Source organism: Carlito syrichta, unplaced genomic scaffold, assembly GCF_000164805.1.
Source record: "Carlito syrichta isolate Samal-C Ts95f unplaced genomic scaffold, Tarsius_syrichta-2.0.1 Scaffold312301, whole genome shotgun sequence".
In the NCBI taxonomy this organism is placed as follows: Eukaryota; Metazoa; Chordata; class Mammalia; order Primates; family Tarsiidae; genus Carlito; species Carlito syrichta.
Window position 1 is genome coordinate 150916 of NW_007256397.1, and position 15462 is coordinate 166377.

Genomic DNA, 15462 nt, shown 5'->3' on the forward strand with positions numbered 1-15462 from the left:
AAATAATCACCCCATAGAGTGTTAAATGCACCAGACAGGTATGAGCATGGTACAGAAGCCAAAGAGAGAAAGAAGTGTAGAACTTGTGGCTCAGGATCCTGGGATCAATTCATTTACCTGATCAACCTCAACCTCACAGAAATCTTCACAAAGCTGTACAAATGACTGCATCCAAGATAGATTGGGGCGAATGTTCTAAATAGTTGAACATTTTGATGTTTTTGATAAATTTGGTAAGTTGATCACTCGACAAATTGGCCATTCAGGAATTCACTTTCAGTAACTGATTTTTGTTTAGTTGACCTTGTTTCCCTGAGGGGCTGGTCTCTAGGAACATTCATAGAAACTCCGACCAAGCTGGGATTTTAAATCGGAAGGAATATGGTGAATTGATGAAGAAAGATATTCTGTGAAGAAGGAACAGCACACATGTCAGCTTGGAGGCACAGAATAGAGTGGTACATTCTGAGAACAGTAAGTAGTTGAAATGTTAGAGGAAAAAGACTGAGGTGAGGAAACAAAAGGAGGTAGAGCTGGAGAGAAAGACAAGGCCCCATGTGGAGGGTTTTGTGGTCCTGGGTCCCGTGGAGTTTTATTCTAAAGACAATGGAAGCCATTGAAGGATTCAAAGCCAGGAAGTGAGAACAACTGATTGCATTTTAGACAGAACATTCTGGCAATGGAATGAAGGATAAGTTGAAGGGGAGTCATCTGGAAGGAGACTGTCCACTGCGTAGAAGGCAGACTACACTAGGGTCAGGGTGAGGGCAAGTTCTAGATTCAGAGACCTGAGATTCAAAACAGCTCTACCACTTAGCAGCTGTGTGCTTGGGCAGGTTCCTTAACCTTTCTGTTGACCTGGTTTTCTAACCTGTAAAATGCAAATAATAATAGCTGTGAAGATTAAAAGGAACAATACATATATATAAAGTGCTCAGGGCAGAGTCTTCCATATAGAAAGTTCTCATTACATGCGAGCTATTGTTATTAAAATGTAATAATTATTATATTTCAGACGTTCAAAAGGTAGATAATGATGATTTGAAGGAAGGTATGGGCAGTGGGAATTATGAGGAGGGCATGGGGATGAGAAAGGCAAGAAGGAGATTTGACTGGTCTTTTAGGTGATTCAATTCAGGAGTGAAGGAGTTTAAGAAGACAGGAGCAAGAACAGGCTGGTGGTGGAAGACAATGGATTCTGTTTTGGACATGATGAGTTTTAGACACTTGTGGGTTGTGAAAGTGGAGATGTCCAGTGAGCAGACTGATATGCAGGCCTGGAGTTCAGTAAAAAAAAGTGAAGGCCACATGAGCCAAATGCCAAGGTAAGGGACTGACCAGAAATAACTAAACTGATGTACAAATATTATTTCATGTATTTGGCCCTTGATGCATGACTTCTGTTAGTAACCAGAAGGGAGGGCACTTTATTGGTTATCTCAGGTGCAATTGCCACCACTAAAGCTTTGCTGATCAACCCAGTTGGGTAGAGTCTCTCTACTCTGAGACCCTTTGTTGTAAACTTAGTATTTGTGTCCCCCACAAATTCACATTTTGAAGACCTAACTCCCAATGCAGTAGTTTTAGAGATGGGGCCTTAGGGAGATGATTAGGGCTCAATGAAGTCTTGAGGGTAGGGTTCTGGTCCATTGGGATCAGTGCCCTTATGAGAAGAGACAACAGTCTTTCTATTTTTTGTACATATCAAAGAAAGGCTATGTGGGTCACAATGAGAAGGTGGCTGTCTACAAGCTGGGAAGAGAGCCCTTACCAGAAACAACCCCCCTGGATCTTTATCTGGGGCTTCCAGACTACAGAACTGTGAGAAAGCAGATTTCTGTTGTTTAAGCCACCTGGTCTATGATATTCTGTTATGACAGCCTGGGCTGAATAATACAGCTTTGTATAAAGGGTTCTTTGTATTTCTCCTATGGGTTATTTCTCTTTCTTTCTTTCTTTCTTTCTTTCTTTCTTTCTTTCTTTCTTTCTTTCTTTCTTTCTTTCTTTCTTTCTTTCTTCCTTTCTTTCTTAGTGTATGTTTCCTACCACTCTTTCTAGATACAGGAGCTTGAGCGCAGATCTTTCCTTATTCTTCTGTGAGCATTCCCTGTGGTGCTAACACAAGGTTTCCTGCACAAGGTTTTGCCCATAGTAAATGTTCAGTAAATATCTGATGACTTGAGGTCAGCTTGGAAAGACCTTGAGATCATGCAGCAATTTGTGTGAAGAAGGTCATAGATAATGATGAGTTTAGGGCAAGAACTGAGCAGTGTTTGAGACTGGGGTTAAGGTGGAAACAGACAGGATTTCAATACGAAATTTGGAAATTAGCAAGGACAGAGATTTTCAAAGATCACTAACAAGAGCAGAATGGCAATGTCTCTATGTAAGGCATATTCTTTCTGCATTATGCCAATCATTATATAAGATTATGTTGCAGCTTGGCTGCTTCAAGTTGACTTTGAAAAAGCCTCATCATTTTTGAGCTAGATTAATTATTATATTTCAGGAATTCAAAAGTTAGATAATGATGATCTGAAGGAAGGTATGGGCAGTGGGAATTGTGAGGAGGGCATGGGAATGAGAAAGGCAAGCGAGTTTAAATGTTAAAATCAACAACAACTCATCTTTAATAATTTGGTGCAATTCTAGTAAAAACAGCAACAACAATCAATCAACCAAAAACGAAGAATCTAATAATGGCAGTCACCCCACCCCCGCCCCACAAGAAACGAAAAGAAACAAAACAAAAAAGATTTTGTTTATGGCACTTCAAACTCTCATTAACTTTACTGGGAATCACTTAAAGTTGACAGAATGTTCTTAAGTGGAAACTCAATGGTAATGCTGTGATTCTGTGTATTTTCTGTGGGACGCCGAGTGGTTCTGGGGGTCATGACAGGAACAGAGAGACCTTGCCTTGCCATGAATGTCTCAAGATATCCCTCTGTGAGGGTGAGAGATGTCGGGAAGAGGGACTTTCTAATATCATCATCCCTGGATCCCAACAGTACAGAGGATGAAAGTGGAATGAACTTGACTCTACCTGCCTATCAACCTAAGAGAAACCAGAGGTACATGGATCAATGAATTACTAGCTGGGAGCAAGCTCTTAGACTTGTGCTCACCAGTATGGGAACTATTAGTCACAGGTGACTAGTGAGCACTTGAAACTTGACTAGTTTAAACTGAGATGTGCTGGGAGTGTAAAATGCACACTGGATTTTTAAAAAAATGTAAAGTAACTTATTAGTTCTTGCTTATTAATTACATGTTGAGATGACGTTTTATGTACATTAAGCTGAAATCTATTATTAACATTAATTTTACCTTTTACTTATTTATTTGTTTTTATGTTAGCTTTCAATTTTTTTGACTTGAGGTCTCAACTCTGTTGCTGAGGCTGAAGTGCAGTGGCACAATCATGGCTCACGTAACCTCAACCTCCTGACTCAGGAGATCCTCCCATCTAAGCCTCTTGAGTAGCTGGGGTTACAGGCATGTGTCATCATACCCAATTTATTTATTTATTTATTTATTTATTTATTAGAGATAAGGTCTTGCTAGGTTGCCTAGGCTGGTCTTGAATTCCTGTGCTCAAGTAATACTCCTCCTTTGGTCTCCAAAAGTTCTGGGATTATAGATGTGAGCCATTGTGCCTGACTGTTTTTACTTTTTTAATTTGGCAAGTTGAAAATTTAAAATTACATATGTGAGTTACATTATATTCGACAGAGTCTGAGGCTTAACACCATCAATGGGCAGATACACATCCTGGTCTTGACAGGATGCAGGGCTTCCAAGAATTTGTCTTTTCACATGTGAATCATGCCCAGCTGTGTACAACTGTAGTTTTATTGTTTATATAATAGACCTCTGCACATCCTGAGAGTCTTTCATCTGATGATCTCAAGCATTAACTAATTCTCACTGAATAGCTGAGGAAGACTGGTATTCTTAGTTCTATTTTACAGATGAGAAAACTGAGGCATGGGGAGATTTAAGCAATTGGCCTAGGGCTACCAGTGTGGGGGAGCAAAGCTCAGAATGGAAACTGTGAGTCATTGTAATGAATCCCACATCTAGTCAGAAAACAATTTTTTTTCTCAATCAAGTGAACTCCTTCAAGGTAGGGATCATACTTTTAAAATGCTATTTCCAACTAGTGAAATACTGAATGTGCAGTGATTATTATAAAACAGTGTAGTAATAGTCATTGCTATCAGACATAGCACCTTTTGTCATTAACTAATAGGTAAAGTCCAAAAGTGGTAAATGAGTGGCCTTTTTAATTGTATGCAATTTTTCAGAAACCCTCTGGGCAAGAAATCATTATTATCTCTTAGTTTGAAAGCAGATAAACAAATCCCATCTTTGACTAGTTCACTTGTTTTTAAAATGAGATATTCTATTTTGAAGAGAAGACATTGCGAGCAAAAGCACGTTGATCTAGATTTGGCTTCCAGACTGGCAGAGGAAGGACGCAGCTTTGAGACTCTGTGGTGCTCTTACTAAGATTCTCTGTCATCTTCCACCCGTGATATAGATCTTCTCTTATAAGCTCGGGCATTAGAGCTCTGGTGAGTGAGTTTTTGCAAAAGAATACATCTTTATCCAACTTAAATAGGGGAGGGAAGGCCGTCAGAAACAGACATCAGACTTCCTGGACAAAAGCTACATGAAGCAGTTTTCCGCCCCCTGACCCCCCAGGTCTTCATATTATTTTTTCTTGCATTGAGTAAGAAAGAACAGAGAATAAAATCTTCTACAGTCTGTGATTACATTCCCTTTGATTGAGACTGATTGTCAAAAAGGGGTGCTGGATTTTATCGAAAGCTTTTTCCACGTCTAATGATATAATCATGTGGTTTTTGTCTTTATATCTGTTGATGTACTTAATTACGTTTATGGTCTTGCAGATGTTGAACCAGCCCTGTATCCTGGGGATGAAGCCTACTTGGTCATGGTGGATGAGAGACTGATTGCCAATGTTACTCTAAAACACTGGGCCATTAAAGTGCATGAGTTTAGGAGTAGAATTAAGGAGTTATAGAAGTCATTCATTCATTCATTTATTCAACATTCTGTATGTACCCTGTATTATGTATTTTAAAACATTATTGTAAATGCACGAATGAACTGTTTCTACATCCTCCAATTCTGTTTCTTCTAAAAGTCATTTGAATAAAATATAACATTTTCCTAGAATGGTTGAAGGAGTTCATTTTTGCCAATACACACTTAGAAGCACAGGGAGTATGTTCACACAATGCTCTCTCTACTTTCGTTGCCTGCACAGTTAAGCCTGATCAGTTCTCAGTGTGTCATCTTGTCCTTGTGACAGGAAATATGACTAGAGTGCTGAAAGGTCTTTAATTATGCTCACGGTTGCCTCAAATAATGATAGCCTACTTGTGGGCACATGTCTTAGAGGAGAATCATAGTCTGTGCTTTGTGCATCAGACAGATGCCTTCATTTCCTTTGCCTTTTGCTTGAACCAGAAAAATGGCTTAGAGAAATTCATGCATACTTCCCCGCCATCCCCACCCAGGAATCGTGAAGCTGACGCATGGCATATAAGTCAGTGTGAGGTGAATTTCCATATCATTGGTATCTTTGATACTCCAGACTCAGAATGAAAAGGGGGTGAGTGGAAAGAGGGGAAGGGTAGGCAGGAATGAGTAGATGACCCCGTCAGGAAAATGCTGCAGACGCCACTCTCGAAAATTTTCTCCACTTGATGTTTCTATTTCCTTTAGAACTGATGATTCTACTTTTGGGGAGTGGAGATGGGAAGAGGAGGGTGAGGTAGGGGAAATGATATGTGTGTGCATGTCGAGTCTTTTAAAAACTTTCCCCCAAATGGTCTCTGCAAATCTCATTGGTCACCCTTTCCTGCCATTCAATTTGCCCAGATGTATTTATTTTCTGAATGTTGCAAAGCCATTTGGCACCTCATCCCCAGAACAGTGTGATATTGACTGATTCTAGCATATTCCTGTTGGCAGATAAATCAGGAAGACTTTGAAAAACAGTGGTCATTAATTTTGCTGTATTATAATGCATAATTTTGTAGGCCTTTTTAGCTGACTCTGAAGTTGAGATCTTTTTACACAATTAAATCTGGTTGTTATGAATTCATGCCAATGAAAAAGACAGAGCTGGGTTTTCAATATCTGGAGGAAACACGAAGTCATTTCATGAACTGATGCCTCGGAGCCCTCTAGCCTAGAAAAAGATCTATAAAAACAGATCATCTTCATTGTTTTAGCAAACTGAACGAAATCTATAGCAACTAACCTACCAGGCAGTATTGTCTGAATGACAGTCGAACAGACAGTGGGGATAATTGTTTCCAACTTAGATCTTTATTTAATAAAGACTTGGGCAAAGTATATATTTTTAAGTGATCATAAAGTGAAGTAGTGAGGATACAATCATACTTTCAGTAGAATTAATGAATTGATGTCATTTCATGGCAGGGAAGGAGGGGAAGGTCGGGGGAAATAATAGACTCATGGAATTTGAGGGTGTTATGAAATCAGAAAACAAATGTTTTCCCCTTCTGATGGGCCCTCCATGGACAATTCTTGGAACTTGGCCCACAGAAATTCTGCCCAACCACAGGCCCCTCTCCTCCCCGGCAGCAGCAAGACACCGCCGGGGCAAGAGCTTGGCGCCTTCTCCTCAGGCTCTAATTCATGCCTGCAGAATAACAATCTGCTCTGGGTGCACCAAGCACAATGCAGGCCCTCTAAGCTGCCACTCATCCAGGACTTGCTAACACTCCCGGCCCTTGTTTCTGATTCTTGGCATTGTTGGGACAGGGAGTGTGGGGAGAGTCGCACACTTCCATGCCGGGAAAGGCAGGGCCCCTGGCGGCCCGGCGAGTCATCAGACGGCTCCGGCAAGAGCAGCAGCCAGATGAGCTAGAGGGCAGCTCACACCTCTTGGCAAACGTGCCAAACAATTAGGGATTTGGGAATTGTGGTTCCAAAAAGTCTGGTCTCTTTTGGAATAAGACTGAAGCATGAGTTTGAGCTGGGGACTAGGGATCCCTCCACCCACAAAACAAAACAAAACACAACAAAACTCGTTAAAAATTCTTTGGGCATGGCAGATTGCTACAAAGTCTGATTGAAGCCCCGATGTCTTTCTAATACCCTTCAAAGACAGGGCTGACAAATTCCCAAGCAGCCATCAAATCGCATGATCTTTGCCTGGTTGGATAAGAAGTGATGCTAGCAATAGTGATGGATTGAGGATTATGATAGGCAGACAGATGCCATGAATATTGGAAGCAACAAGCTTATTGCTAATCTTTACACTGTAGGCAAAGAAAGTAACATGTCAAAAACATTACAGAATGCTTTCGTTACGGGGGGGAGGGGCAAAACATTCTTAAGCTGATTGTGTGGCGACCCATCGTAGATAAACCTTAAAGTCTGTTGTAAAGCAAAAATTGGTGCTGATTCTCAGCCAATTTAAAGGGTGAAAGGAGCTGTGAGACTATTTTATGATTGAAAAAAATGATAACTTCTTCTTTTTGAGTACTAGGTTCCAGGAATTTTAAAGACATTGGCTAATTTAAGTCTAATGGCAGCCTTGTCAGATAGGTACTGTTATTCCCAATTTGTATACAACTGAGGATTCTGAGCCTCAGGGCATTAAAAAGTTCTGTCTGACCCCAAAGACAGAGATCTTAGATTCACTGTATTAATCCCCCTTTCTGGGGCTGAAGGAAGACACAAACCTAGGGACATGAAACAGATTTGTTTTCTAAAGAGCACCATTTTTCAGCTGGGCGCAATGACTCATGCCTGTAATGCCAGCACTTTGGGAGGCCAAGGCAGGAGGACTGCTTGAACTCAGGAGAATTCAAGACACGCCTAGGCAACATAGAGAAACCTCGCCTCTACAAAAATTAAAAAATTGGCCAGGAGTGGTGGCATACACCTGTAGTTCCAGCAACTTAGGAGGGAGGCTGAGGTGTGAGCATCACTTGAGCCCAGGAGGTCAAGGCTGCAGTGAGCTGTGATCATGCCACTGCACTCCAGGCTGGGCAACAAAGTGAGACCCTGACTCAACAAACAAACAAACAAACAAGAAAGAGTTACCATTTTCCTTTATTTTGGATAGAGCTTTATCTTAAAGAAGTAACCATGGCTTCTCTTTGCAGACAAGACACAACAACATCCAATATTAAGAAAAATGGAGCGTTTCCATTTCTGATGAATGAATCAAAACTGGACTAAAAAAATCTAGCCTTTGTGACTGTTCTTTGTCTCCTCCTTGGCTAAGAATGGCTGGACACACTGAGTGTCAATACTCACTTGACCTGGCACACAACTTGACATGAGTCACTAGAAGGATTTGAAACTTAGAATGGAGAAACAGCCATTGCTGTTAGGTTGGTACAGCTACAAATATTCAGGTGTCAATTCTTGTGTTCCTGTATATAGCGTCATTCAATTATTTGTTAATTCATCCAATAAATATTCTAATCTACTCACTTAAATACAACATATTGGGTAAAAAGTTCAATTAGTAAAAAAAATAAACAGTGAAGAACAAGGTTCTCACCTCAATTCCCCATTTTATCTGCTTAGGAATACAATTACTGTTAGCAATTTCTTGGGGATCCTTCTAGAGGTATTCTAGGCATAAATGTACCTATTCCTTGGCTTTCATAACTGTTGTTGCATCCCTGCAATAGCCTGGGTAGTCTGGGTGCTGGTTCATATAAAGTGATGACAAAGGCTTGGGCCCTGCCTCTAAAGAGGAAATACATACATAAACCGATATGATTGTACTTATGGATGTACTTATGGGGGGAGTCTGAGTAGATCAGGATTGAAATAGCAATGTATCTGATCAACTGTCACAAGTAATTGCTGTTACTAATAGTCGAGTGCTAGCATTTGCAAATTATTTTTAAAAACAGATGAAAACTTCATACTAGCTGGATCATCACAGAAACAAAAATCGAATACTGCATGTTCTCATCATAAGCAGGCCCTGATCACTGGTCAGATGAGCACAGAGGTGGGAACAACAGTTGCTGGACACTGGAAAAGGAGGGAAGGAGGGAAGGAGGGAGGAGGGATAAGAGACACACAACCACACACTGGGTACCTGGTTCACTATCAGGGGAAAAGAGAGCCTGCTAGAAATCCAAACCTCATCTGCGGGCAATTTACTTATATAGTAGAGCCTCACATGTACCCTACAACTCAAGAAAATAAAATAAAGTATAGAAAATTTATTTCTGTGGTAATCACCCTCCCTTGCAATCTAAGTTGCTTTTGTCAGTGAGAGAAAAAATGAACAGATCAAGTTGGTTCACTGAGAATTGTACACAACCCTGGGCATGCCCATGGTGGTTCTCTTGTGAATGTGATCTGGTGCACATTCCAAAGAGCTGAAAATTTCACACGTTCAGGGTGTGCAAGAGGGGCATAATTTCTTCATTTTCTGGGGGTGGGGGGTGGGGAGGGGGGTCAGTGGAAAGCTTTCCCTAAATAGTATATGCTTCCTATTTAGTTGGGGTGTTGGTCTCCTAGTGCCTGGTTTCAAAATATCCATATTTAAAATGGAAAGGGAGTCAGGAAGAAGCAAAGCTTCCCATCTGGAATGAATACAGTTTGGGACAGTAGTTTGTGCACGGTGAGGCAGATAACACTGCAGATTTAGTAGAAAGCTGAATCTGATGCATGTGGATGCCAGCTACTGGTGGAAGGCTTGGAGCAAATCCTTTCAATGCAGCTCGGATTTATGGGAACTTCTCAGGAGCCTGTAGGCTTTGAAGAGGAAGGTACAACGGTGATCTGGTTCACAAAGAGTTCATGTTTACTTCAGTTCACCTGGATTCTCACCCCCTATTGACTTTTACTTCCAGTATGCTTGTAAAGCAACTCCAGACTCCATGCAACCTCTGCTCAAGGCCTGATAAGGAGTTAAAGAGAGAAAATAAAAAATAGCATAAATAAGTTTCACATGATTTCCAGTCCAAGCTACGAGCTGGCTCTGGCTCGCTCAATCAGCCAGGGGCAGCAAACGTTTTACAAACTTCAGTGACCCTTGCGGAAAGCCTGGTCTACATCCTGCCTTCAGGAGAAAACCCAGAACCGGTTAGATGTGCCCTATTTCAGTTTCTATGGCAGCTCGCCTTGCAGACGTCCTAGGAGAGAATGTGGCCGAAGTACATTCTCCTCTTGATCTTCCAAATGTGCCCCTCTGAGGGGCAAGAGGGTTTGCTGTTATTATGACACAGAAGGCAAAAAATGTATCTTGGAATGAAGCACAGCTGAATTGCTGAGGGCAGGACTATAAAATACAATCTTTCCCAAGTATTTTCTTCCTTAGGAGCTCAAATGGCAGCTCAGCTTGACAGCAGGGGCTCTATGCTGACTTAAGTTTTCATATCATGTCAGAAAAAATATAAATATAATTCTCCTCCCTTGCAAAAAAACCACATACACACAATAATCTAAATTTGTACAGCTAATCATATTTCAGTCCAAAAATGCTGAAATCTATCATTTCTCTTTTAAACGTAATTAGCACAATACTATGATCCAGAGTACAGGGTTTGAGAAGGTTTTTTTTTTTCTTCCTTCCTTCTTTTCTTCCTTTTTCCTTTCTTCTTAAAAGTAATATTGAAGCAGAACTAGATCTGAGTGAAATCTTGCCTTTTCACCTAGTTTCCTTCCCTAGCTGAGTTAAACAAAGCACAAAAAGAGTACATTTCTCAAGTATCTTATGAGATCCTGTCGATTTGTTTCTTTCCCTTGCTTTGAACATGATCCCCAAAGAGATAAAATTACTTGCATCAATTCTTACAGAAAAGCAGCCAAGGTTTTATTAAAAACATTGTCCTTCGTACTCTTGCATATTTTTTCTCTCTAATATGGAAGGATATCAAATGCAAAAGAAATACAAATGTATGATACTGTCACTTTCATCTTTGCTCAATTTCCAAAATCTTCCAACCCATTGCCTTAATTTTCTTTATTAAATTTTGAAGTTGAGCAAGTGGAATGCTGCATTTGAATTTTGAGGGCATGAGGGGCTTTGGTGAGGGACTCGGCATTGTGTCACTCCTTTGATTTTTCTCATCCTGTATTGGGACTGGCAAAATATTTTTATGCCTTGGGGAACATGTTCAGACTCACTGTTTTCTTATAGAACTCAGAATTCTGGAAGCTCATGTTCCTAGATGTCACCGGATTCTTTAATATTTAAGAAAAAAAGATTTAAAAGTTCAGGATTTCCCATCAAATGCATGCAATGTGTTATAGAGTATTTTTTAGAAGAGTCCTCTGAAATACACATGAAAAATAATTTGATGATAAAAACTAATTTAGTGGAAGATATGTGATGATCTGAGTTTCTTTCTTTTCTTTTTAAAATTCCCAGCCTAATTTTGTTCACTAAAACATGTCCCTGTCAAAATCTACCTCTAAAAGCCACAGTGATGAAAATAGGGGCAAAAATGGTAGCAAGATGCTTGTGATAATTGTTACAAAATTTTATGTTTTTTTAAAGACTAAAATGAAATACTCCAAAAGAAAAGCCTAGAATATATATATAATTTTTCTTCCTCTGTTTTCATTCTTTCTGTAATTTGGGATAATTACTTTTCTAAAAGCAGTAATAACAGAAAGACCAATCATACACAGTCTTTATATTTTTAGTAGGTCTGATTTATCCAGGACCATGTTGTACTTGGAGATACAGACCTCTGACTTTTTTTTTTTTTAACATACACTAAACTCGAAATAGCTTATCAGAAACTGTAATTGTGTCAGATAAAAATCTCAGCCCTAAAAGAAAAAATATTGGAGCAGTACAGTACGTGCTGGGATAAACATCTTGAAACCAAATGAATAATGAGATTATTAATTCAATGACGAACACACCTGAGTTTTGATAAGTATGACCCAACAGCATATGGTGAAATCCTGGATCCACAAAGAGTGTCTCATCTTTACTAAACTCTCCGGAATGAGCATGTAGTCCCTATAAAGCAAGGTGCAATAAATCAGGGGAAAGCTGCAGGTCCCGTCAGACCTGTTTGCATTCCTTTCCCCTCAGTGATTCCTTAGTTCAAGAGGGTTCATCTTTTGGGAATGTTTTAACACCCTTTGGAAACAGTGCCAAAGTCCAGGTCTTTGACAGCTTGATAAAACCTTATTTTATTCAGAGATGGAAAAAAGATGTGCCTCTGGGAGGGGCTAAATTATCAAAGGCAATGCCATGTAGCAGAAGTAAGTTATCCAGCAGATTTTGGGGAGATGAGAGCCCCTTTGAACTTGCTGGGAAGTTTAACAGCAAGAGTGCAGATTCCTGGGAGAGGATCTTTTACTAAAAGAAGAGAAAGAACTAGTAAGTTGCTTTCCAGCTGGACAAAAGGCAGGAGACAGAATCTATCCGGCTGCAGAATCCATGTTTAATTCTTGCACCGGGGGAGGGAGGGAATACAGAGAAATGAATGGGGCGATGTTGAAAGCAGATACCCAATCAAGAAGTTGGGCAGATTCATTTTCCTTTAGCATTATGGACCAGAATGAAAAATATCAATTTGAACAGGGAATTAATTGGACTTGATAGGGTGATAAGTCATAAGCCACTAGGGCATCTGGTGATTTACTGATGCCAAGGCCAGCTCTCTTCCTGGAGACTCTCTTTGAAGTCAGGAGATGTTGGGAACACAGGGGTAAAGGGAGTAGTGGGAATTAGGGTAAGAGTGGACTTTGTAATGGTATAATTTCTCCAAAACAATTATTGCCTTTTTCCTCCTCATTCATTCAGCAAATACTTCATAATCTTCTCTCTGTGCTGGGCATTCTCCTGGCATTTGAAATTCAAAGAGGAATATAGGAGAATTCCTACTCTTGAAGAGTCTGGAGGTAATTTCAAACACTGACCAACTTTCTATTCCTAGTCTTTTTTTTTTTTTTGACTTGGGGTCTCACTCTGTCACCCAAGCTAGAGTGCTAGTGGCATGATCATGGCTCATCGTAGCCTCGACCTTCTGGGCTCAGGCGATCTTTTCACCTCAGCCTCCTGAGTAGCTGAGACTGCAGGTATATGCCAACACGCCTGGCTAATTTTTTGATTTTTGTAAAGATGAGGTCTTGCTATATTGTCTAGGCTGGTCTTAAACTCCTGGGCTCAGACAATCCTCTCGTCTTGGCTTCCCAAAGTGTTAGAATTACAGGTGTGAGCTACCATGCAAGGCCCCTATCATTAGGAAGAACAGACCTGAGGATGCATTGGCCCATATTTCTTTAATCTTATGTCTCTAATTTCAAGACACCTCAAATATCATATAATTTTGGTCTTTTTAGTAAAGGCAATTCATTAAATATAAATATATAAAAGATGTCATTTGTAAGGCTATTTTGCTTTAAATAAATTCATTCATTAGGAAAAAAAAATCCCCCAGGTCAGATAGAACTTCTATTCTGATTGCAGTTTTTTGTTTTTGTTTTTTTTGAGTTGGAGTCTCACTCAGTCGCCCAGGCTGGAGTGCATTGGCACACTCATCGCCATCCCAGTGTCGACTTGTTGGGCTCTAGCGATCCTTCTGCCTCAGCTTTCCAAGTAGCCGGAACTACAGGCGTGTGCTACCATGCCCGGCTAATTTTTTTATTTATTGTAGAGATGAGGTCTTGAATTTTAGAAAATGCAGGGGACAGCCTTATGGAAATTGGAATGGGCAATCAATTCCTGATCAAAGAAATTGCCCAGGCTGGTCTCAAACCCGTGGACTCAGGCAATCCTCTCACCTCAGTCTTTTTTTTTAAAAATATGGCTTCTATATTGATTCATGAGCTTCCTTTTCTACATGTTGTAATCCATGGCTAGTATTAGAAAGACATATTACCTGTTGGGGGGGATAGATTATTTTTTATCAATTAGACATCTGGCTAGTCTGAAAACAACTACTACAGGGTTTTTTTTTTCAATACATTTTTGCCTATAAAAGCATCAATTGGCAGTCACACAACCAAAGTATAAAGGTTTGTTAAAAGAAAAAAACTGTTTTTGCCTATCTAATCTTTTCTGAAGGAAGGAGAATAAAGCCTGTCACTTTCCAAGATGTGAAGCCAATTTTTTTTTAAGATGTGGGGTACAATTCAGGGTTATGTATACAAATGTTCATTACGCAGGTACCCTTGTTGATGAGGTGGGTCCCTCCCTCCCTGGCAGTTTCCCTCAATTGCTAATCCCACCCCTCCCACCCCTGGTAGTTCCCCACTATTGCCAATACCTTTCTTATAGTATTATGATAATTGTTCAAGTCCACTTATGAGTGAGAACATATGGTACTCTGTTCTTTGTTTCTGTGATAGATCACTGAGTATAATCGACTGTAAATCCATCCAAGTTGCTGCTAAGTCCATATGTTTGTTCTTCTTTGTGGCTGCATAATATTCCATTGTATATATGTACCACATTTTTTAAATCCAGTCCAGCTTTGATGGGCAGTATGGCTGGTTCCATGTTTTTGTTATTGTGAATAGAGCTGCAACAAACATGCATGTGCAGGTATCTTTTTGGTAGAATGACTTGAGTTCCTCTGGGTATATTCCCAATAGGGTGATTGCTGGATCATATGGAAGATCAATTTCTAGTTTTTTTTAGAAATTGCCACACTGTCTTCCAAAGAGGTTGCACTAGTTTGCATTCCCACCAGCAGTATAGAAGTGTTCCTTTTTCTTTGCATCCTCACCAGCATCTGTTGTTGTTTGCTTTATTAATGATGGCCATTCTTACTGGGGTTCAGTGGTATCTCAATGTGGTTTTGATTTGCATTTCTCTGATGATTAGTGAGGCTGAGCACTATTTTGTGTGTCTGTTGGCTGCCCATATATCTTCTTTTGAGAAGTGTCTATTCATGTCTTTTGCTCACTTTTTTTTTTGAGTTGGAGTCTCACTCTGTTGCTCAGGCTGGAGTGCAGTGGCATGGTTGCACACTCACGGTCACCCCAGTGTCGACATGCTGGGCTCTGGCAATCCTTCAGTATCAGCCTTTCAAGTAGCTGGAACTACCATACTACCACACCCGGCTAATTATTTATTGTAGAGACAGGTATCACCAAGTTGCCCAGGTTAGTCTCCAACCCGCGGGCTCAGGTAATCCACTTGCTTCAGTCTCCCAAAGTGCTGGGATTACAGGTTGAGACACTGAGCCCGGCCTGCCCACTTTTTAATGGGGTTGTTTTTTTTCCCCTTCGCCACATTTGAGTTCCATGTAGATCCTAGATGTTAGGCCTTTGTCAGATATACAGTTGGCAAATATTTTTACCCATTCTGTGGGCTGTCTCCCTGCTCTCTTGATGGTTTCTTTAGCTTTGCAGAAGCTCATCAGTTTGATGAGGTCCCACTTGTCTATCTTCTTTCTTTTTTTTTTTTTTTGAGTTGGAGTCTCACTCTGTCGCCCAGACTGGAGT